The sequence below is a fragment of the Strix uralensis genome, chromosome 3, assembly GCF_047716275.1.
Source record: "Strix uralensis isolate ZFMK-TIS-50842 chromosome 3, bStrUra1, whole genome shotgun sequence".
In the NCBI taxonomy this organism is placed as follows: Eukaryota; Metazoa; Chordata; class Aves; order Strigiformes; family Strigidae; genus Strix; species Strix uralensis.
In genome coordinates, this window is record NC_133974.1 from 34,061,940 (window position 1) to 34,086,373 (window position 24,434).

General features: G+C 42.0%; 1 long non-coding RNA gene across 1 annotated transcript in view; it reads right to left on the reverse strand.

Moving 5' to 3' along the window:
* LOC141940639 (uncharacterized) overlaps positions 1 to 23,725 on the reverse strand; it is a 40,470-nt gene extending 16,745 nt beyond the window's left edge. The window contains exons 1-2 of the long non-coding RNA XR_012628047.1: positions 23,609 to 23,725; positions 16,147 to 16,258 (exon numbers count right to left, since the gene is read on the reverse strand). This is a non-coding gene — a long non-coding RNA (uncharacterized LOC141940639). The remainder of the gene's footprint in view (positions 1 to 16,146; positions 16,259 to 23,608) is intronic.
* Positions 23,726 to 24,434: the final 709 nt, after the last annotated feature.

Genomic DNA, 24,434 nt, shown 5'->3' on the forward strand with positions numbered 1-24,434 from the left:
AATGATACAACCAAGTCTAGTCACTCATGTCCCGAGACATGAGACAGCAAGTGCCAGAAGTTTGAGGGACTTAAAGCACCAATACCCTTCCTAGAAACATTTTAAATCCATTTTAGCTACAATTAATGAGTACACCTAGATAGTCAAGAGAAGTTGTAGACAATAAGCGCTTCCGAATGCAAGGCAGATCACGTGCACCGCAAGAGAAGCGCCCAGGTAGGAATATGGAAGCTTCAGCCCTGCTGTGCAAGCACCCTCACAAACATCAAACAGTCAGTTGGCAGTGGAAAAAATAAACATGTGTAACCACAGAAGAGTAGCAGGCTTACAACTGGGTCCAGCTGTCCAGCTGACACTACTGCAAGGAAGATGTTTCCATACCTTTATTGTATGCTTGCAGCTTTTTGTCTGTGTCCTAATGAGAAACAGTTGCCCCTTCTTCCCCTTAACATACATCTACTCAGCAGTATAAGGGCTAAACCAGTCTTAAATCAGTGATACTGAAAAAAAAAAATCCAAATAATTCCAAAATAACACTGTCCTCATTAGCAGCAACTGCAAAATGCCCAAGGTGAAAACGTGTTCCATTCCCAATTTTAATTATTCAAACTCTGTACTGAAACACTCACATACTCCTTTTCCTAAAGCCACCAATTTCATTCCATTTAACTAACGTGGAAAACCTGCAGATCTTCCTGTTGAGGAGAAGAAATGCTCAGATTAGAAAACTTGCAAGTTATTTTTCAGTATGAGCTCACAGCTCCTTTACAATCAGATTCTCAACTCAGCGTGCTGACATGGAAGGAAGTGTAACAGAAAAATAAGATCTTTTAACAAAGCTGATATCTGCAGTCAGTTCCTTCCAGGAATGAAACACCCAACTTTCCAAGACAGCACCAGATATGTTCGTATAACATATCTTTGTGATAGAAATGAACAAAAGAACAACAAGCCTTCTCTACAGATTTCCTCATACAAGACATTAAATCCTTCTGCATAGATAGTTGCTATGGTGCAGACTTAAGGGGAGAAAGAGGGGAGATCAGACTTCTTGTTTACAGGTTTCCAATGCGCTCCGCTTGATCCATCTTGAAATTGAAACCCTTTAGCTTCCTGTCTTTAGGCTGTCAGATGGTAGAAGACAAACAGTGTTAGCAACTTTACAAAGCTCCCACGTGTTCTGCATAGATCTAGAGAAAAACATTCACGTGGATTAGATAACAGACAGAAGAGACAACATAGCTTAAAAAAGAATAAAAGCCATACTAAATCCTGAGACACTTACTCAAGGGAAAAGAGACTTACTCCGGGAATAAAATGCCAGATTATCTTTGAACACTGTCGATGCTTCACCACAATGTAACACTGCCTGCTCCTATAAAAAGAACTATGCTGTTTCAACATTCTCAGATGAAATCCTGATTCTTCCAAGAAATTCTTACACAGGTTTTATCCAAACAGGTACATCTGGCTATTTACAGATTCAAGAAGAATAAAACAAAGACATTTAGGGTAGGATTCACTCTTCATAAGACGTCTAAACCATGTAACTCCCCTAAAGTCAAAAGAGCCTATAAAAAGATAGTTTATCCTACAGCAGACACTTTGGGTATAATTCAGGTAATCTAGACACAGGTATCTTCTGTCAGTTTAAACATCCCGGGAATTCCACCTCACTTCCAGTTGCCTCTGTTGTAAACCCTGCAGGTCCCAGGTTGTATCCATCAGCATTATGGAATTTTTACCAATGCTTTAGAGATCCTAATTGGTACTAGGTTTAGGCAGATAACCAGAGGGCCGCTATCCAGGCCCCACTGACTCTACCAACTAATTTTTTACTGACTACGAAGAGAGAGCGCACATAGACACTTGGCGCAGAAGTATAAAACTTAAATGTTTTTCATCAGTCATGAACAGAAAGCATCCTTTATTCTTTTGCCAATTGACAAGATAGCAGCTATCACTTGTAGAATAGTCTCAGGCTATTCATTACTGGGGGGTTGATGCTCAGTAAGAGATTTGGCCTTTGCAGTCACTTCTTTAGGGTCCCATCTTCTAAAGAAGCAGCCAAATGTAATTTCTTCCCTAGATCCTTTATTCAGATTAGAAAAGAAGATTAGACAAGAACCTTTTTGCCAAAGTCTTCTATATAACCTGCCTGCATGAACTGCCTTAACTTTTTTTTAGTATGGTGCATAAAACCTACTCATACAGAACAGGTTAGTTCCTCAATTCAGTCAGTGACCAGTCTGGTTCTGCCATATATTGTGTTTTTACTGAACATGCAGGGTAGGGTAGAAGCAGCTAGAGTATCCAGGATAATTCCAAGGTTTGGGAACTTAATGACGCAGTCTTCCTAAAATAAGCACAAAGTTCTCTGCACAGACAGAGATGCCTTTAAAGACCTCCAGAGGGAGATGCTGTCTAATTTTTGGCATCTAAATTTCTTCTAACATCCATTTTAGGAGTCATTACTGGCCACACCAGCATCTTGCTACAGCCTGAATATGCTACTCTCTGTCAGGTCAGGAACAGAAAATTAAAAAATAAGCATGAGAGGAAACAAGATCTGTGACAGCTTTCAAATTCCATGGCAGCTTTCTCACTCTCTTTACACTGCAGTTTATTCATACCTCACCCCCAATGCTATTGTTTGCCATCATCTATTTCTCTTTCTTTACCTGCTTACTATTTCAACAAAGTGTAAAAATACTATTTCCCATATTGTCACCTGTACCTGGAAAACTTAACAAATGCCCCAAACCGTTTGCTCCCTACTGCCAGCAAACAGCCTAAACTGAAACAGTAGCACCTAATTTGTATTTATGCTACTAACAGCACCACAAGAAATTTGAAGAAAAAAAAATACACTGGAGAGTATTAGCATAGACTTCTTTCCATTATTCTTTGGTTCTTCCATCTTCTGGGATTTGTTTCCAAGAGAAGACTGTTCACCTCCTGGTTGTTAACCCAGAAGTCCTCCTGACTGCATTCTGTATACAGAAATCAGACCTTCACCAAGGCCAGACTTGGACAGAACAACTACTAACTTTTAAACACTGGAGAAAGTATTGTCCCTTCAATGTACCATTTACAAGTACACATGGTTCTCCTTTCCCATTTATTTAACAAGCATCTGAATGATTCCGCTAATGTAGCTATAACCCAGTTCTCACAGCTCAAGAGACAAGGGATGCTGTGCAAGGAAACCACCCTGCACCCAGTGCTTCTATAGCTATACTCATTACACACAATCCACCCAGTAGTAGGAATATTTAAGAGAGTCACAAGGTTCCCATGGAGAGAGAGCTGAGATCTTGTCTGATTTCATTCCAAATCTACTGAAAACAGAGAAGAGCTTTTGCCAAGGCAATTTTGGCAAGTATTTCCACAGAAGTATCCTGGCTTGCCAAACTGCATTTGGATTTTGCTGGACTTATTTACTTGTTCAATATGTTCGAAGAAGTAGAAACATTTGTTGCTGTAGAGGGTTTGGCTTACTTTGAAGACCTGGAACAACAGTTAAAAGATGAATCAGAGACTGACTGATTTAGGAATTTGATCTGTTAACCTCAACACGTAGTTGTGGTGTATCCTGAAGTGTTAGAAGTAATCCATAGCTCAGCTACTTCAGGTCTGAGACCAGACAACTCTCTGAACTCTCAAACAACAGTTTTAACATGTTGTTTTTATATAGCCAAGATCTACTCCTTTCAAAAATACCATCCAACACAAGCCATAAGGTGACCCTGAAGATCCTCTTTAGGAGTCAAAACAGCACTACTACATTTTATGACAAAACTAGCATTCTTCGCTGACTGCGTGGAGATAAATCCTAAAGGCCTGATTTTCAGAAGACATTAAGCATCCAGTCTCTCTCTCAACAGCAAAACTACAGCCCTTAAGGACACCTTTAGTTAAAGGCTGATCCCTCCCACGCTGTTGTCCCCACCCTCACTCCCCACAGGGCTGGTCTGCGCTCTGCTTCCACCCTGTCACTGGGGCACACAGGAATGCCTTTGATCAGATGTGTCAGAGGTACATTGGTGACATATTTTCCTGATAGTCATGCTACAATGCTCGACTCAAAACCCGGAGTGAAAAAAATCTAAGTATTTCAAAAGCATTATCTGCAGTGCTTGTTTTCAAGGTTTTAGTACTGTTTCCTCCCAGGTTTGCCCATTCCACATTTTCAGCTTTTTTTCTCTCATTTTCCTTTTTTTCTCCAAGCAAGACATTCATTCTTCATGTTGCCCGCCCCCCCCCCCCCCCCCCCTTCTAACACTGACCACTAACTTGGAATAGGCCAGCAACCCTGCCTTCACTTTTCCAACACAGAAGCTATGTACTAGGTCATAGCCACGGCCCGACTATCCTCAAAGCACATACTGCTAGAGAAAAGTACAAAATACCACTCAGGCTTACACAGTGCAATTTTTTTAACTCCTCACTTTTATAAGATAAATTCATCCTGGAGGCACAGTATTTCATATAATTCTTTGTTTTGCCTTTTAAAAGCACATATTCTTACAACTCCTTCAACCCATTATCCAGTATGCACCTACAGTGGATTTTTCACAAACAGAAAAATCAAGTATAAACATACCCTAAATTTCTGATTTCTAAATGCATATCTGTATCTATATATCTTTCAGTTGCATCCAAGATAAACAGTACCAATTTGCTTCCTAAGTGATACAAGTAAACTGCTATATGACGTGTTCCCATCTTGTACCTTTCCAATATTTAATTCATTTGTAAGCTAACAGGAATACTTCTGGTTTGCTCTAGATAAATCAAGAGCAAAAAAACAAAACAAGAGAAGATAAAAAATCAATGCCTACCTCTCTACACCACAAGGAAACATACTACTTCATGATGATTCTTCATTGGTAATTATAGTTTTAAATCTGTTCACCAATTTTTAATCCGTCTGATACATCTTATCTATACTTTTTCCTATATCAGTTTTTTCCATCAGGATGTTTAGCTTGCCAAATCCAATATCCTGAAATACATCATAAAGGCTGGTGTTTATATGAGGCTACTAATCTGTCTGATTTAACATGAAATAAAAAAAAAGATACAGTAGATGACTTCCATTTTCCAGTATGACCTACTCCACTTACCTACTTTGGCCCAAGTCCTGTTTCAGTAACCACGTCAAGCTGACAGCCTATAAGCAGTCATACACTCTACTCACCCAGTTATAAACTCCAGCACAATTTAGTTTCTATCTGTAATCTGGAGTTTAGATTAGCAGTCCACAGAGCTTCTCACATTACTCCTCCCTAACTTCATCATACAAGTTATTGGCATCTTATAAATTATGGCATATTTTAATAGCTTCTGTTAAACATCCTCCTGGCTTGCTAAAGTGGAAAGAATGCCATCAACATTTGTATGTGACTAAAATCTAGCTTTTTAACCACATACCTGACTGTGACAGGTGTACCCGCCCAATGAAAATAAGGCTTCTTGGCTGCTGAAGTGTAGCAACTCCTGATTGCTTTTGTTCTTGGGGCTTCACGGTAGTTGGGGCCTTTGGCCAATGGGAGCTGCTATTGACTACAGGTCAGATTCGGCCTGGGTATAAATGGAGTCACCTGGGGCAGTACGCTGTGATCGAGGACTCTCCCTTTGGGTCGGGATGATGCCCAAGGAAGCTCCTCAAGGTGCCTTGGGTCAGGATGCTGCCCTGAGCAGGTCCTCGAGGTTGAGAGCCCTCACTTGTCAGGTGAGTGATAAAGCGTTTTGGGTTGTTGTTAAACCCTAGGAAGTTGTTCTGTTTTTCTCTCACAGAAATTCGAATCTGTAATTTGTGGAAAGCTAGTTAATTGTGTTAATAATAAATTTTTAATTTTTGGTGGTTGGTTATTTGACAGCCTCCATAAGAATGACAAATCTATCTAGTATTGCTGTCTTTAGGCACTACTCTGTGACTCTGACTTTTACCTGGTCACAGAGCACCAACATTAAAGTTACTTTTGTTTCTAATAAAAAAAAAAAAAGAAATCGTTCTTTCTCTGACTGTCCAGCTGACCTCCCTCCCTCCCTTTCATTTTCTTACTAATTTTATACATTACTTCATTAGCTGCTAATTTATATTCATGGAATAAAAGCTGACAGCCATCTATTTAGGGATTTCTGGTGGCAGCAGGAAGGGAAAGAGTATTTTTGAGAGCCATTTCCACGTCTATTCTCAGACATTTTATCTTTGCTATCTCCCTTGATTGTGGATTCTTCCACAACTAGTAAGATTTTTGTAAGCCATTCCAAAGTGCCCCGCTTTTTCTGTTCATATTTTATCTTTCACCTTATGTTGTTCAAAAGCTTTCTACCTTTTGAATTTCCTCTTCCGAGAGAAAAATATTGTATTCGTCTGACCACATACGGACTTCTATAAGCCAAGATACCCACACCTGAGCTAGTTATCCTAGACTGACTTTGAAGATAAAAGGAGAGAAATAAGCAGGGCCAACTGGGGACAAGTCATCCAATTCCTAAATATATATCTAAAATAAATAATATAAATTGTCCTGTAAAAGGGCCTCTCCATCATTAACGTAAACCTAAAGTAAGCCTAACGTAAGTCTAGCTCAGACATATTTAACTACAGCATAGCTGTAGGTAAGTTCAGCAATATGAGAGGTATTTCCTACTTTCATGAACAATTAGATCCTCACAAAGTATTCAAAGGTAATGATAACCACACAAACCCACTGTGGGACAGAAATCACATCTCTAGTGTTTTATCCACCTTAAGACAACACCATAATTACTTTCAGAATGTTAATTCCTATTTGTTTCTTTGTGAAGAAGCTTAATTGCTCAGAAAATAAGCTATTAATAATTTTTGAGGTACTTAGCTGATTCCCAAATACCTGTATTTATGTGACCTGTCAAATGGCTGCTATACCTTTTCCAGGGCCACCTTTGGTCAGAGCTGTACATTTGCAAGGTCACAGTCCTGGGCCTCATCTAACAAGCTCTGCAGAATATATACAGCCATTTGAAATGGGTCTGACCTGTATCTTCGAAATATTTATGAAGATGCTGCCGTACATGCAAACTTCTTAGAAAAGAGCTGGAAAAGGTTTATCATGGTTTAGCAGACAGGACATTGAGTGAACCCTGCAGAGCTGTTCAAGTGTTGGTTTATACTCTTTTCCCCACTGCTCCTAGCTGGGTCTTGCCCTGTAAGTCTAGGTCCTAAGCTGGTTTCCTTCCTTTCACTGCTTTCCATGCATTATATAGAAGCTCCAGTTACTGGCTGGAGTGTCTCAAGGGACATCACTATTCATATGAAAGACACTCATAGCAGGTACAGTTTCAAGGAATACTGCATTCAGCTCCAGGGCCCCCAACATAAGAAGGACATGGACTTGCTCAAGCAGATCCAGAGGAGGACACAAAGATGATCAGGAGGCTGGAGCACCTCCCCTGTGAGGACAGGCTGAGAGAGTTGGGGTTGTTCAGCCTGGAGAAGAGAAGGCTCTAGGGAGACCTTATAGCAGCCTCCCAGTGCTTAAAGGGGGCCTACAGGAAGGATGAGGAGGGACTCTTTACCAGGGAGTGTAGTGATAGGACAAAGGGTAATGGTTTTAAACTGAAGGAGGGTAGATTTAGATTAGATGTAAGAAAGAAATTCTTTACAGTGAGGGTGGTGAGACACTGGAACAGGTTGCCCAGAGAAGCTGTGGCTGCTCCCTCCCTGGAAGTGTTCAAGGTCAGGTTGGATGGAGCTTTGAACAACCTGGTCTAGTGGAAGGTGTCCCTGCCCATGGCAGGAGGGCTGGGACTAGATGATCTTTAAGGTGCCTTCCAAATCAAAACCATTCCGTGATTCTATGAGATAGTAAGTACTGTTGTAAATGTGTCTCATGTAGGCTTTCTTTATTTTACCACCGTTTAGTTTAAGGTGTTAAAATCCCCTCCGTATGTTTTGAAAACATTTCAGGATGTTGATGATGAGCATTTATAGCTATAGGACTAATCACTGCTATGAATCCCAGAATTGCATCAGATGTGTGGAATGGCTTCAAGGTTACATAGCTTTTGACAATCAAAATAGAGGAACTTCACAGATCATTCTAGCCTCCATATATCAGATCTCACTAATAAGATCCTTGCTCCAAAGGAACAGCAGCATTTGTTCTTAATGTAAACAGACTAAATATTCAGTTACTTTACTTTTTTTGTAACCTAATAATTTTCAAGCAAGAGCTTCAGATGAGCACATATTCCATGGAATAATGTCACAAATAAAACACAGTTAGAATGCTTGAAACTAATTGTACTAAGAAATTTTAGAACACCAGGCTGGTTTACTCTTTGCCTCTTTCTTCTCCTTCTTCCCTGATACACATACACATGTATGTGTGTGTATTCACATTTGTACACAAATAAAAATACAAGGCAGAGTATATCAGCCTTGTGTAGTAGAATTTCTTAATACAATTAGTTTCAAGCATATATACATACAAATACATAAAAATACATATAAAGGAACATAAAGGATACACATGTTGCTGTGCAGAACGGTGAAAACCTTTCTGGAGGAAGTAAAATGTTTTCACCATTCTGCATAGGATAAAGCAGACTGTTTCCCCACAAATGGCAGCACAGATCAGAAATGCAGCTATCAACTCTACAAAGTCAACACTGCAATAAGAAAATATTAATCCTACTCTCAAAGTATACAGAAGGTGATGAGGGCAAGGGAAAAAAAAAAGTATAAACATTATTGTAAGAAGATCTCTTAACAGCCTATGGCCTTCAGAAGAGTGCACAAACTCTTCCCAAAGCTTTACTACAATGAAGTAGTTAGAAAGGTTGTTGACTGATTAGCCTTTTATTTCTGCAGTTGAGCAAAAAAACTTTTAAAAGTCTGAAAAAGATATAAAAAGTTCAAGCCAATAATGGAGAATAGCATTACAGGACAATTGGATGTGAGAGTCAATACACGTATAGGCTGTGACAGCCTTGAAGACAAAAGCAAGCAGTTTAAGTTGCATCTAATGAATAAAGGTGAGTCAGGGGAAGGCAAAGAGATGAGTGATCTGGTGAAAGCAAAGAGACAAGAGATCTCTGTACCCTGGAGAGCTAAAAGTAAATCCTCTGCCCTTACACAAAACAAGAATAAATTTTTTTTTAAAAGTGCAATGAAGAGGACAGAATGGCTCAGAGCTCCTCCAGGCAGATGCTGAAAGACCAACTATTGACTGAAATACACCTAGATGCCAAGAAGGCTGCAAAAAAAAAAATCTCTGAGCAATAGCCCGCTCTTCCACTGATATTCTCACCTTGCTATAGGCAGAAGCTCTGGAGATAGTTTTCTATGCTCTGCATTATCAAAGGAGGTATGTATTTAATCAAAAGGCATACAAGGGAGGAGGAAAAAAAAACCTTCAGCAACACAATCAGAAAGTTACAGGAAACATCTCCAATTTTCGCACAAGAAAAATCAAGTGCCAATGACAGGAAGTCTGAATCGAAGCAAAATTCTGCCTATCCATATTAAATCAAGAGAAGTATTGTTAAAGAAAAGCAGCTATGTTTACATTCACAGCTAAAAAGATGCCTCAAGCCATCATCTGGAAAAATACTATGTCACTGCACGGCACGTGGCTTCCTTCTCATATCCTTTGTTCGTTTATTTGTTTCATAATAACTGTTTGAAGCTTTAGGAAAAAACAGAACAGTCTGTATATATCAGTACAAAAAAAAAGGAGTGATTTCATGCATCTTGGTCTATAAATTACTGCTTAAAGGAAAAAAGTTATATGCCCAATTCAACTCAAAAGAATCATCCTTTCCAATTCAGATTTGTTGTAGAAGTACAGGATTAGTTCATCTTCTTTCACTGTGTTTTTAAACAAAACAAGCACACTGTATAACGCCTATTTCACATATCATTAACAAAGAAAACTCCCCAAGAAGCGTGGCTATTAAACACTGTCACTTTTCAAACAAAGAGTTAAAGCATATATCTGAACAATTTACGGTTTTGAGTGTGACTTGAGTAGGAACAGCAGCTCAGTACTGAAAGCTTTCCATTCACATCATCAACTGTATTCTCTTCATAACAAGTGCATATGTAGGCAGATGGATTGTGCCTTTTCCAACAGCTGCTCCGTCATTTTAAAGATGATTTCCATAAACAGCATGCATGGGCAAGTAGCACTGGTTGCCTGCCCTTTTCCTTCCTTCCTTCCTGGCCGACAGACAGAACTTCTGCAGAGGGAAAACCAGGACCCCTCAGACAAGAGCTGCTCTTCCCTTTCAAACAGGGCCAGGGAGGGAAGCATCTTTTTAAAGAATACATCCATTAATTCAGTAGAGGGGTGAAGAGGGCTTGACTTGACCTACCCAAATCTGGAAGCCAGGGCCTGAAAGCGAGACCCTGCCTCCCAAGTGAGACAGTGACTTCAACAAGTCCCAGGTAAGACCAGCATTTAGGGTAACACAAAGCTAGCAGCCAGCTTCGACCACAGACAGAAATTAAGGACCACTGTTCTTCTGAAGTTTAGTCCTAGCAGGTTTTAAGAGGTAGCTGGCAGAAGAACGGGTTACATGTCTGAAGCTGTTTTTCTGGAAGAAAACTTGTGTGCATGTAGTGAGATTAGAGGCTGAAGAAAATAGTCCCAACATACTACATTTTCCAAGAGGAAACACACTGAACTTTGAGACAGTACGTAATTCAGGAAGAAGAGTAATAGAATGGGTATTGAAAGAATTTCCTGCCAAAGCACAAATATTATCAATATGTAAATCTTCACAGGAGGTACTTAATGCTTTTGATATTAAATACTCTGCCTAAGCAAGTTCCTTCCTATTGCTCAACCCTCTTCTTCAAATATATAGCGAAGCTTTCCAGATGAGGAGATTATGTCAAGAATCCTCTGTCTAGATAGTGTTTCTCAAGTGTGTCCAAGTTTCATGAATTTAATTACAAGGTCACTTAGGAAGTTCTCTGGGTTGTCAATAAAGCCAGTTTTAAGCCCAGAAAGGTTGCAGAAGGACTCACCCAAAAACTTGTTATTTGTTGAGCCACAGCTCTCCATTACTGCCCTACTTTGTCAACAGTAACACCCACCTCTATCATTCACAAATATAACCTGACTGTTGTCAGTATTGCCCATCTCTCTTTTGCCATAGATACTCACAGAAAATTCAGCTACTTCTACAATGAATGTAAGCCCTACCTCTGACATCTACTTTGGCCCTGAACATGGGTCTGTACATCACTAAGTTTGCAATACTTTTAAGTCAAATGTTGTATTCCTATTGCCTCTTCTTCTGAGTTCACTACAACCTTTTCAGAGTTTCTTAGATTTGCAAGAAAAGGCTTTTGGAAACCTCTGCCCATTTCACCTGCTCCCTCTGCTGTACTTAATAAAAAAAGATCAACCTAAAAACACAGCTTTGTCAGTGTCTGCTTTAACTTCAAATCCACACACCATCCAACCAAACCATCATCTTTCAAGATATTTTTAGCCAGACTAACTGGTTAAGCAGATATGTTTTCCATCTTCCTCCATTTTAATTAAGCAAACAACTCAAAGCCACCTAACACACACAGAGATAACTACTCCTAAACTCATCCCTCTGTCCCCCTGGTTTTCCTCTCACTCTTCCCATTTGTCCCCTGCCCACATCATCTGGATTCCACTTTAATACCATTGGTCTTGAATTAGACTGTAATCCCTTGTTGGGAGAACTTGTACCTTACTACAGACGGTGAAGCGTGCGAGATGATGTATAGTGCTAATCCTAACAGAAGCCTTCAAGCGCTGCTGAAATACAATAATCTGAATCTATGGCAAGTGTACAAATCTACATCGAAAGCTATTTGTAAAGCATGGATTAGTGAAGTTTCATCAAATACAGAGCATGCTTTCCTGACATTGCAGACATCGCTTTAGCTACCTACATGTCAATAATGTTTTATAAGAACTCTGACCAGGACATTAGCTCCTTTAAAAAAAAAAAAAGTCAGAAGCTCCAGAGACTCTTAGGTTATCTGTATTTTATGTGAAATATAAAGAGACAGATTAATATTTAGATTATGCCCCCTCACACTTTTATAGGAACATGCATATATATTTGAGAAACAAGGATACTGACAAGAAAAAAGAAGTTAACAACAAAACTCTCTTTACCCAAGACATAGATATTTAACATACATACCAACAAGATGCATATCTTCTCTCAAGAGTGAATACACTAGTGCTTTCAGTATCAACTTAAATCAGTTATGTGCTACAACCTTGCTGCTCTTTTTCTGGTATGATAGCAATCGTTAAATACTGTCCCAATCGCATAAACTGTTCTCTATGTCCTGGGGTCATATTTAAGCACAGGGGTCCACCCACACATAAAACTAGTTGGCAGGACTAGAGTCTTGAAATTGTCTCAACTGACTTCTAGAAAAGGATGAATCAGCTTTCAGCACTTCCTCCTCTTTTTTTTTTTTTTTTTTTTTTTTTGAAAGGGAGGAGGGAAGGAGAATGAAAGGAAAGGGAGAAGGGGGAGGATCACTGAACCTCAAACAGCTGAGATGCCATGATTCCTCAGATGTGAACCCGGTCACATGAGGTCTCCCTGACCTCCCCATCATTTTGCAGGGTTGGGCCTCTTCCAGGAAAATTTTTTTTTTTAAATATACTTTTTTTCCACAGTTGCTCTAATTGGTGCATTTCTAGTTTCCAGAACTCCTGTAAGTGATTGCTTCCTACAAGGCTTAGGATTTCTAATTCTAAATGAACCATTGCAGAGATGCTAAACACGCAAAATAATCTTGTAAAAACTTTGTAGTGGAGTCTAGAAATGAAGCCAAGAAACCTGTACAGCCAAAAAAGCTGTAAAGAAACTCACCTCTGCAAACTCAGAATTGAGTTTGCAGTTATAAATATAACCTAATTGATTCCATTTTTTGCTCTTTTAGCTACCAGAGACTGGATGACTAGTCTAGATATTCAGACACAGACAACACAAGAAAGATTAAGCAGTACATAGAAAAGTTTGGCCTAAATTCGTATGTCTGTGATAAACCAAATGGAATAGAAGTTTTAAACAGACAGCTATGCTTTAGGTGTCAAACATTTCTTGACGTCTGTGGCAGTTGGCAGCTGCAAACATCCGACTGAAAGCCCCATCTGCTGCTTCACAGCTTCCAGTCGAGGATGTTTACAGTCGCTCACTGTCAACAGCAATACACATTCCTCAGCTGTTTATATTATTAACATGCAGAGGCCTCGGAGCAGGTTAGTTACAATCACTACAACTTTTGTTGCTGCATTGCTACCCGCAGATGTACACGGGACTATTTGCCTAAGCATTTACAAATGAAATAAAGTGCGACTTCCAGAAGAATATTTGCAAACAGCCAGGCATATTTTCTGTTCAAGCATTACAGTTCTAGAATTATACTGCCTATTTTACATCTGGTAAGTATTAAAATAAAGATGTATGAAAGGAGCAGCCTGCTGCCACTGTTGCATTTGTTTTGTTCTCCAAGAGACCAGAGCAATCCTGTCACGTTTATTACAAAAACTGCATTACTCCACAACTAAGTTTGCTTATCATCAGCAGTGACTAAAGATAGCAACTGGCATGAAAACAGAACCAAACCCTTTCTAAGGGTATGTCACTACAGTGTCTGGGATGGCTTCCTTCCCCACAGAAAAGTGGGTGCCACAGGGGTCTGGGGGGGTAAGAGGGAGGAAGTCGTGTAGCAAGCTCTGCAAAGTCTTTGATAAAGTTCAAACCCGTTAGAAGATTTCTACAAGTTATCTGAGCTAACCAGTTGCTGCTACACTTCATGTAGTTGGCAGAATGGCATTTCTCACCAAATGAAAAAGCCAAAAAGATTTGGCATAATAACGTCCTGGTTGTACAGTTCTGCTGTTTGTTTTTCATTCTATCTCCTGTTTCCTTATTAAGTTAATGATGGGGAAAATTAAAGATTAATCACTCAACTATTTTTCTGAAGTCATATGAAACCGCAGCAGGCAAGCAGAGCAATTCTATCACTCTAATTAGAAGGTGTTTTTTCCTTGAAACTTTTTTGCCCCCAAATGAAATTGCCACACTGTAAACAGAGTAGGTTATGAAAAGACCATAGCTGGAACGCAGAAGCCTGCGGCGTATTTACTCAAACTGATAAGTGTGAAGGATCTCTATAAATCACTTTCAAAACTCAGGGTTATATTTTCTGTACTAAGGTTAAGAAAATTAATCTTTCAGGCAGCAGGTGAAAACAAGCAGAATTATGCTGGGGCCTTTCCCTTTATTCAATACCAACTTTGAGCTATTAAAGCTTCCTAGGGAACCACATTTTCTCAATGGGTCAAGTCACTAAGGAGACAAAGCAAACTTTATCAGTGCTGCACAACTCTACATTCCCGAAATTCCTAGCACTTGGCATCTATATACCATGCCACAGCCACGGGATCTACTCGCACTCTCCTTAAGAGAGCTACCATGACAAGCTATGAAACTCTCAGTAAGGTCCCCAACTTCACAAAGCTGCCAACACAAGGAGGTACTGACATCCCTACATGAGGTCTACCAAAGGACAGGAGCGTAAGAAAACAGATTTCCTATAACAATACTGTTGAAAAAGAGAGTTCCTCTTCTGACAAGTTCCACCTTGCTTATCACAAGTCAGCTGAGAAAAACACAAATAGTCACCTTGCAAGGCAATAAAAAAAAGTTACCAAAAAAAAAATCCTTGGATGCCATTCACCGATTGCAGAAATATAAGATTTCAGCTTAATTACAGCTAGTCATGAAGCAGAGCTTAGCCTTTCATTTGTAAATGTACCAGCCTAATATCTGCAAATTAAAGGGGGAAAAAGTAGGGAAACTATAAAATCCTACTACTTTGAATTAATTAGATGAAGGACATTATGTCAGCAACAATGTGCAATTCTACTCCATGTATGTCTTCCCTTCCGCTTTTAAAAGACATCAAACAGATTATATCTGTACAAAAGTCAAGGCAAGGTCAATCTAAAACTGTGAGGCATTTTATCACACACTGTGGACTGCTAGGCAAAAGAATGCCATCAGTTATTTTTACTGCTCTGGTTTTTAATTTGTACAGTATTCTTATGGAGGTGTTTAGGCACAAAGTGTCCAAGACGTGAATATTAATCAACAGGGCTTGATACATGCTGATCTTGATAAGGTTTTGAACAAATACAGGTAAGGAAAAAGGAACCATGTTCTAACTTTTCAATGTCTTCATGAATTTACAGTTCATGTCACAGAAGGAGAAAGGTGCAAACTGATGACGCTTAAGCGCTGTTCAGTTAAAAACAAAAATTAAAAAACTAAAATGTTTTTCTCTTACTCTCCTGAAATTTCCAAGCCAGATGACTGCATTATTGGTGATAGAGAAAACAAAAAAACACCACACAAAAAAAGCAACTAAATCAAAATTTGAAAACTGGGCCTCTACATTTCCCATCACCTTCCATACAGATGAGATGATATGCAACCTCAAACAAGTAAATTAGTTTTTAATCATATTACAATAACACTGCAATATCAACAGATAAAAATGGAAATTCAAGACTGCACAGAACTTGAAAAACTTAACTTGTGACAACTGTTTCCTAAGTTGCTTTGTAATATACATTTTCAAATGTGCTTGTCAAAAAACTTAAGATCATCATTAAATATGGGAAAACATTATTCCTCCTCTTCCTGTCACTGACAGCACAGGAAGGTTAAGCACACATTACTTATATGAACTCAAGTTCACAGCTGTTATGATACAGCATGAGTATCTCCAACTGTTGCCAATGAACCCAATTCTCCCAACTGCACTTGAACTCACTCTAAAATGCCTGAAGAAGCAGGCTCCCCCTGCGCTGAGCAGGCAGTTGCAGACAAACAGTTGAAATTATGCACCAAATAAGAGACAGAACATCCAAACGTCTGGGAACAAGATGTCAAAACTACTGATAAAAGTATGAACAACATATACTGCATTTTCTTGAGCCTCTTCCCAAAAGTCTCTCCCCAGTGTCTAATCATTGGGGATTTTAATCAGTTTTTAATCCATCCAGGTGAATGAATACTATGGTGCACCTCAGTAGAAATGTATCTGGAGAAAAAAATCCAAGAACTTACTTCCTGGATACCAGCTGATCCTACTTCAGTCCCCTTCATGAGACATACACACACGTCCGGGGAGAATTGCATTCTTCGGCCGCTGAAGACTGCTCCTCAGATTTCCAGGAATCTGTATCACACACATGAACAGAAGTTATTGTAATTCCACAAGTTCAGTAGTTCAGATCACACAGGTCTCATTATTAGGACTGTCTTCAAGAAGTCAGATAGCTTTTAACAACCATTATTAAAACTGTGTTCTTTTCTGGTATAGTCGTTTAAAACTTTGAATGTGTTTAAAGTCACAGGTTACTCCTGAATGCAGCTGTCTCAATTAGACGAGATAAAGGTTAACTGTTAAGGCAGCATAAGAACCTATACTGAAACAGTTAAATTTCCCACCAGAAATAGGCATAATGACTTCTTTTATTTATTATCTTAAGAAATATACAAATTACACAACCAAAACCAATGATACAATAAATCTGAGGTTGAGCATCACTTCAGAAAAGCAAAATCCTCAGAGTCCTCCTAGTTGAGCCTTTAAGACAGAGAAGGAATTTATTCATGCAATCACTCTGGAGGAAAAGGGACATACAGAACCTCCATGCAAATAGACAGATGGACAGACACCCAAGAGAGAACTAGATTATTAGGAGAAAACCAAAGAAATAGAGATTGAGAAGAAAAGGGCGTGGAAACAACACAATAAGGGGAACTAAAGTAAACCAATCTGCAGAAGGAGAAGAATACACACGATAGTTATGAGCACATGACAAAAGCAAAAGAAATGCAGGGCTTATTAACTGAAATGTATATACTCAGAATAGATTATTTATTGATTTGCACTCCTGACACCTTTTGAAGGTACTTGAACCAGTTCTGTATGTGACCACGTGAAATGAGGATGCCTTTGATAAACACATCTTCTCTGTCTATCAACTAGCTCCAGCAACAAGTGAAGGCTAAAGAGGGATATCAGTGCTTTGCTATAGAATCAGTGATCAGTACAGTGTGGTTTACTACTCTACAGTTCAGTGTCACAAGGGCATCACTATGAAGCCCACAAACCTTAAGCACTGGACAGAAAGAAAGGTGCAATAGGCTCAACTGTCCTTTTGTATCAGCTGACGCCCAGGTGGTTCAGAGCATTACTCTACTTGTTGGCAGAGCTGAGTGCCATGCCGGTTGCTGTTCCACCATGGAACGCAGTAGGTGACTGGCCTGAAGCTGTTCATAAGCATGTATCGCTGTGTCACTTCCCAATGCAGAATGCTTAAGTCACTGGTTTTCTATTTCAGAGAAATACAAAGACCATTGACTAGGTCAGCACAAGAATAAAGAGTGAACAAGGAAACAGCCCCCAATGGCAATAACTTCTTCTCATGGTTATTTGGGAGAAGCATTACCCAAGCTTAGCAAAGAACATTTACTCAGATTTAACAGGGTGAACAAACTGCCTATAGTACACAACTTACACAACCTCATTGTCCATATTCAAAGGGAAGCAAAATACAGCTGCAGTGAGAACAAGCCTCTGGCACAGGGGACACACTACAGGCAGTGGGTGATCCATATCTGAGATCCCTGCACACAGAAAGGAATGTATGTTTGGGCTGACCAGAACTATCTTCAAACACAAAACTCTGCCCCAACATCCTCCAAGAATTTCTAGACTCTTGTCCTGTATTTTGCAAACTGTCTTCTAACTTAGGTTTCTTATGTCCTTTATACAGGACATGTAATTTGCTCTGAAGTCACATCTCTGGGGAATGTATTTTATACCCTCCTGTACTCTTGAAGAAAAGCAGGGACTTGAACTCTGATCCTTGTGTTGGTCCAGTGACCCACACCTCACATGCTGCAAGTTTACCCTCATATTTCCGATTTCAGGGTCAGGAAATTAATGCAGGAATCAGCTCTGGTTGCACATAGGCAGGACACAGCACCCATCCCAACTTCCTTGCAAATACAGGGAAGGGCTTTTTCCTCTCCCTGTTACCCCTTCCCTTGTACAGAACTCAAACACACAACTGGACATAAAGACTCTCAGAATAATTAGCACAATCATAATGTTTGTCCTTCATCTCCAGTAGATCAAAACAATTACAGTCTCTGACCACAAGACTATTTCTTCTTAATGTGTTCCATAGTGAACTGCAATGGCTCCAGACACTGCAGAAGAGTCTGCAAGGCTTCAGCTTACACATTTTACCTATGAGGTTGTGCAATGCATTTATTACTCTTGTCCCGAAGGTACCTGAACATTACCAGAAATCAGTGCTAGGTGCGAGAGAACTTCTGGGATACTGTGTTAAGCAACACATCCAGTAAGTGTGCAGAAAGCAACTTTAACAACATCGCATGCTAAAGTAATTCAGAAAATGCTTGTTTATCATAGCACTACGCAAGTAAAATATAAAAGCAACATTTAAGGAACAAAACTTAGAGTTTCTTGTGCAGCAAATGCATTAACCTTTGCACACATACAGACTGGAGCAATACACCTACTCAAGTCCCATTCTTCATTTATTTCCAACAGCCTTCCCTTTCCCTGGGTATAATCAAACCAGGCTTATAGCCTGAGGGAACAGAAGGAGGCTGAACATCAGCTTCAAGGTAGTTAAACACTTGCTTGTTCCCACAGTTTGTAATTAAATACTCTGACCTATCGGATAAAATGCTGACATCATACTGACAGGGCCACGAACCTGAATCCTGTTAATGTTATACTTTCAAATTTCTCTTAACCTGTATTCTCATCAGCGTGAAAAGGTCTTTCCTCCCAGCTTTCCAGAAGCAGAAGCTACAAGAGACTAATATGCACATGGAACAAACATCCATCAAGTTAAAAAGATAAACTATTCAGTCCTAAGAAGAGAGGAGAAAACATTAGACTGACCAGAGCTGCATGTGAGGGACCAGGGATGGGGGGCACGTAAGAAGAGGGCACAAGGACAGAAGAAACTCTACTGCTAGCTTCAGGCATTGGGATCTCAAAATTATACTCCTTCCCCACTTTCACCCCAAAATTTCCAGTATAAATCAAAGAGCTACCCTAAGTGCTACTCCCACACAACCTTCTACAGATGCAAACAAGTGATGTAACTGAATATTGCTCCCGATGGGCAGGAATAATTGCCCAGAAGTTACAGATAAAGAACAGAAAAGGGGACAGGACACCAGCGAAATGGTTTCCTATCCAAAAAACTTTCTTGATATTTATTACCAGAGAAAAATCCCCAGTGGATAAATATAGCTTTCGTAGTCACCTACAAATTAGAGCTATTAGAACATATCTCGACAGCTCCAAGAACAGCTCTCAGTTGCTTAGACACATAGAAAGTTTATAATCAACCTGCTACAAAAGCTTTAATTTTGAACATGTGTCATTGAAGAAAAACACTGAAGCAAGGACTTTATTTTTTAGATGTATTAATAACTAATCCCCTTTGGATTATGTCAAGCATGTCACATTAGGATGGCTTGGGCTCACCTTGACCGGTGAGTATGTTAAAATGCAACTAAACCCATCTACATTTGCACTCCAACTTATGCTTCTTTTAAATTTCAAATGGTTACAGAGGAAAGGCATCTGTTGGACTAATGCTGATCAAGACCACACTATCGTCCTGTTTTATTCAACATGAAGTGTTACAGGCAAAAATAGTCTTAGAGAATAATGCATAACTTCTTTTCTACACACCTGAATTCAAAAGAAAAGGGGAAACTTTTCTTTGCAAAATGTACTTGCTGCACTAAGTTCTGTTACTACAAAAGGTACATTTATGCAGCACAAGTTCTTGGTGCAAAGGGTTCTATATGCAAACAGCTGGATTAACAAACGGGAGTAGAGAATGAGTTTTTCCTGTTTCTGTTAATTTATGGCTCAATGCTACATTCCTTTCATGCAATGCCATAATCTCCAGTGAATGGCTTCGCATTATCCTCCTCAGAGTAATCTAGGAATGCAGATACAAAGAACATCAACCATCACCTTCATAAGGCTTTCCCTCTTAACCCTCAAGGGTTTAGGTGCCTGATGGAGTTTTAGATACGAATAAAACTTTAAACATCCATGCTCAGCTGCTGCTACCCTTCAAGCACACAACTTACTGCCAGTTTGTACGTGTACCAATATGGAAGCCTTCGTAACATTGCTTGAACTAGTACCGCACATCCAAACCTCCTCACAGTTCTCAGATCGCCTGCTCGCCCTGTCACACCTCAAATGCCAAAACTCAGGAAGGTGCTTTCCAAAAAGTGCAACTTCCAGATCTGTCCTTTATCCCAACAATAAAATCAGGAGTTTGGGAATGGACCAGCCCCACCAGAAACCATTTTGTACAATACAGACACTAGGACAAGAAGCGTTCATGTTTCAATCCCCTCTAGGTCTGTCTCAGCCACAAACCAAAACTTAGCTTTTGTTACCCCAGCTGAATGCCTGTGTCCTTGTGGTCATACCATCATGCTTTGTCCAGCAATTTCAACAGGACAGGCTCAGCCCAGGAGCTCCTGCCACCCAGGAGAGCAACACGTTCATATCACTCCTCCAAATAAATCAGCAAGATGACCCCTTTGGAAAAGTGGGCCCTGCTCAGACATCTGATTCCAGGACAGTGTTTGCAACTGCAAATAACACAAATGGATCAACACCTTCACCCAGCTAGCCCCAAGACCTAAGCATCTATAAAAGCTGACCTGCATGGCAGATCTCTCTCTACATGTCCCGCTGGTCACTGAGGCACTCTGCTCATTGTCCTCCGAGGTGGCTGGAGGGCACCTTGCATGGCCTTTCCCTGCAGGTCATACTGATGGAGCAGGTGCCAATTCTGGGCTACTGGGCATCAGAGCAGCCACAGGTCAGGCATTTGCATGCTCCAACCCTTAAAGTTACTTTGGATTTTTTGCCTCATCCTTCTGTCAACTGTACAGAAAGTACAGACACTTCTTCACTCAGCTTTCTAAAGACTCAGTGAAACAAATCACATGCAGCACTTGTATCTATTGTACTAAAATAAACAAAACTCAACCACAGGATCTCTTTTTAGCATTCAAAGCACTTGCACGTTGGTGGACACAGCCCTGATGAAAACACCCCCTCGGATAACACCCCCCCAGGGTTTAATAGCTCCTAACCCTATAGAGTGGCAGGACAGTTACTTGTCTGCAAACGCAGCTTGAGCACCACATCTGACTTCACAGTTAGGGAAGGGGATTTTAGCTACAAAAGCAGCACTGAGAAAATAGCTTCGGAATGTACAGCAGCACTGCCAGGGCTCTAAGTTTATAAGTAAATTTTTAATTAAGAGTAAGAGCTATTAATTAGTTTTCAATGGTAACGGCAAAGAGCTAATGATCTATTAGGAATCACAGACACTGCATTTAACATTTAGTATTTCCTTCACTTCTCACAAGGAAACAGACATACTTACAAATTCAACCTATGACACAAGGTCTCAACACATGAAAAATACTGCTGGCGATATTAACCTCACCAGGAAATCTATCCTTCAGAAAGTGAACATAGTAGAAATTAATCTTTACCCAGATCTTTCGATAGCAACCTCATACATAACGTTTCCATTCTCAGAGTTTTGGTTACAACAAAGCTATGGACAACAGCCATAAAGCAGGTAGTATGTGTTTTAACACAGGTGTTATTAGGTTTGACTTTAAGAGCCAAGTTTTTCTGGGGGGACGTTGTTATTTTTCTTCAATCAACCTATTTAAATTCATCCTTCTCCATCCAAACAGCTGGAGTTTAGAAGAGCTTAAAAGAAAAAACAAAAGTGAGCCATTGTGTTTTGACTCGCAGTAGACACAGAAGTAACCTTCAAGGTTACCTTGCCCTATGTGCGGCCTCAGGAAGGAGAAAAACACAGTTTCAGCAAAGGAATTTCTTGCCTGGCTGGAGGCCACACCCGCCACAACAACTGATGGCAGGAAAGCATTTGGATTCACAACTCTACTTGTAGCACCCAGCCGGAGGCGAAGCAAAACTTTCTCATTTTCAGAGAAGAAAAGAAACTCTTGCTCAATAAGTAGCAATTATGCTGCAGAATTTATATGCTGAGCACGGCTGAATGTACGAACACCAGATCAGTCAACCATAGCTTTAGCGCTTTGAGTATGATTAACAGAATGAACTTTCAAAGGTCAATTAAATGTCAACACATTTTAAAGAGATATTCTTCTTAAGTTGGGGCAATGTGTAACAGTACCTTCCAAAGCTGCTGTGCCACTTTCACCTTAAAATTCTACCCATCCTATACTTACATGTGCAGATATAAAGATGATAACTAATTAACCTTTGATGGAAAATAATGGCTATTTATGCTCCTGGCTTTCCTATCACTAAGCTGTCTTTATTACTTGTGTCTAACGAAGTACATGCAGACACTCCTCTCTTTCTCCCCAAAATTTCATTTCAACTGATCAGGGTGAGAGTGAAGGGAGAAGAAAAGAGGAAAGAACAGTTTGAAAGTCTAATAATTTACTACATGAAAATGAGAACAGGCTTTTGAAATGCAGCTGAGCTGCCTGGATGTAAATCTGGAGGAGGGAAGGGGAGGGGGGACTGTAACAGAATTAATTATGAACACATTAATCATGATTTTAGCCAGCCCAGCAATATATCTTTTCACTTCTAAACATTTCTGGAAATCCGAATTTCAGGTAACTAGCTCAAGACATCTCAAAACTAACGCTGAAAAGCTGAACACTCAGTACAGATCCATTTAAATCACCTCTCAAACTGGATGCTGAAATCGTTAGTTCAAAAAAAAAAAACCCAACAAAAAACAACCAAACAACTCTTCATCTCGGTACTAAGTGAAAGGATCAAAATCCTGACCAAGGCCTCACAACACTACTATAATCATTTTGACATGAGCAGAACTAAAGAATAATTTGAGAGTTGAGAAGAACCAGCTGAGACTCGCACTCTTGCAGCTGCAAGAAGAAAACGGGCTGGAGAGTTTTCCTTCCGCAAGGGCAGCGCCCCCAGCACCCCTCCACAGGTAGGTGTGTAACTCCAGGTGATGTGAGGAAGGGTGTTTCAGGAGGTGCCCGTACCGGCACCGGCAGCCGGACGACAGTCCCCGCCGGGTTTCGAGCCAGGTGCCCCCGGGCAGCGGCACGGCGGCAGCTCCCCCACAGGCAGAGGCCAGGGCGGGCGACGCTCAAAGTTTCTGCGAAGTTCCCAGGCGCGGGGGCTGCCTGACCCCCACCCGGCTCCCCGCGGCCCGCCGGGCACGGCCGCCCGCTCAGCCACTGCCACGACTCCGTCCCGCCCGTGCCGCCGCACCTGCGGCCCCGGCCGGCGCCCGGCCGGCCCACGGGAGCCGCCTGGCAGCGGCGGGCGGAGCGGGCAGCCCGGCCCGGCTCCCGCAGGTGCCCCGGCCCGCCCGCGCCCCCCCGGCCACAGACGGGGGCCCTGCCCCAGGGCCCGCCGGCCGCCGCGCCCGCTCCTTACCTGGCCGGGTCCCGCTGGGCCGCGGCGCCGCGCCCAACTTTCCCACTCCGGGCGAAACTTGCGGCAGCAACGGGCCCGCTCCCGGCCGCCGCCTCCAGCCCGTCCCGTCCCGTCCCGCGGGGCGGGGGCCGGGCCCAGTCCCCCGCCGGGTCCTGCTACGGGGGCGGGGAAAGGGGGCGGGGGGAGGCGAGCCGCCCCCAGGCGCCGCCGGGGCCGGGGCGGGCCGGGCTGGGCATTGTCCGCCCCCGGAGCGCCCTTCCCGGCGGGGGAGGGGGCGCAGGCTCCTCCTCCCCTCGCCATGTTCTTTGTTTCTCCGGCTTTCCCCAGCCGTTCCCCCTGACGACCGCGGGCCCCGCGGCACCGCCCCCCCCCCCGCCAGCGCCCCCCCCCGCCCCGCCCCGCCGCGGCGGGGCCGGAGCAGCGGGGCCGCCCCGGCCGCAGGTGACCGACCGGTCGCCCCCGCCCGGCGCCCGAGCAGCGCCCCCCCCGCCGGAGGGGATCCCGTCCCGCTCCGCCAATTAGCTCAGGGGGAAAGGGGCAGCCCCGGCCAATGAGGCGCCGGGGAGCTCGGAGAGTCCCCCAGGGTGAGCCAATGGGGCGGGGAGCGGCGGGCAGGCCCGCCTCCCCCCGTGCGGCGCGCACGGCCGGGGCGGCCGCCGGCCGGTAGCGCCCGCGGGGTCAGCGACGCTGCTGCGGGGCCGGCGCGGGGCTCCGGCGCTGGGAGAGGCGGCGCCGGCTCGCAGAGTTCCGGCGTGCGGAGCGAGAAGGAGCCGGGCACCGCAGCGGCACGTCCCTGCCAGGCCCTGCCGGCCCGCGCCGCGCCGTG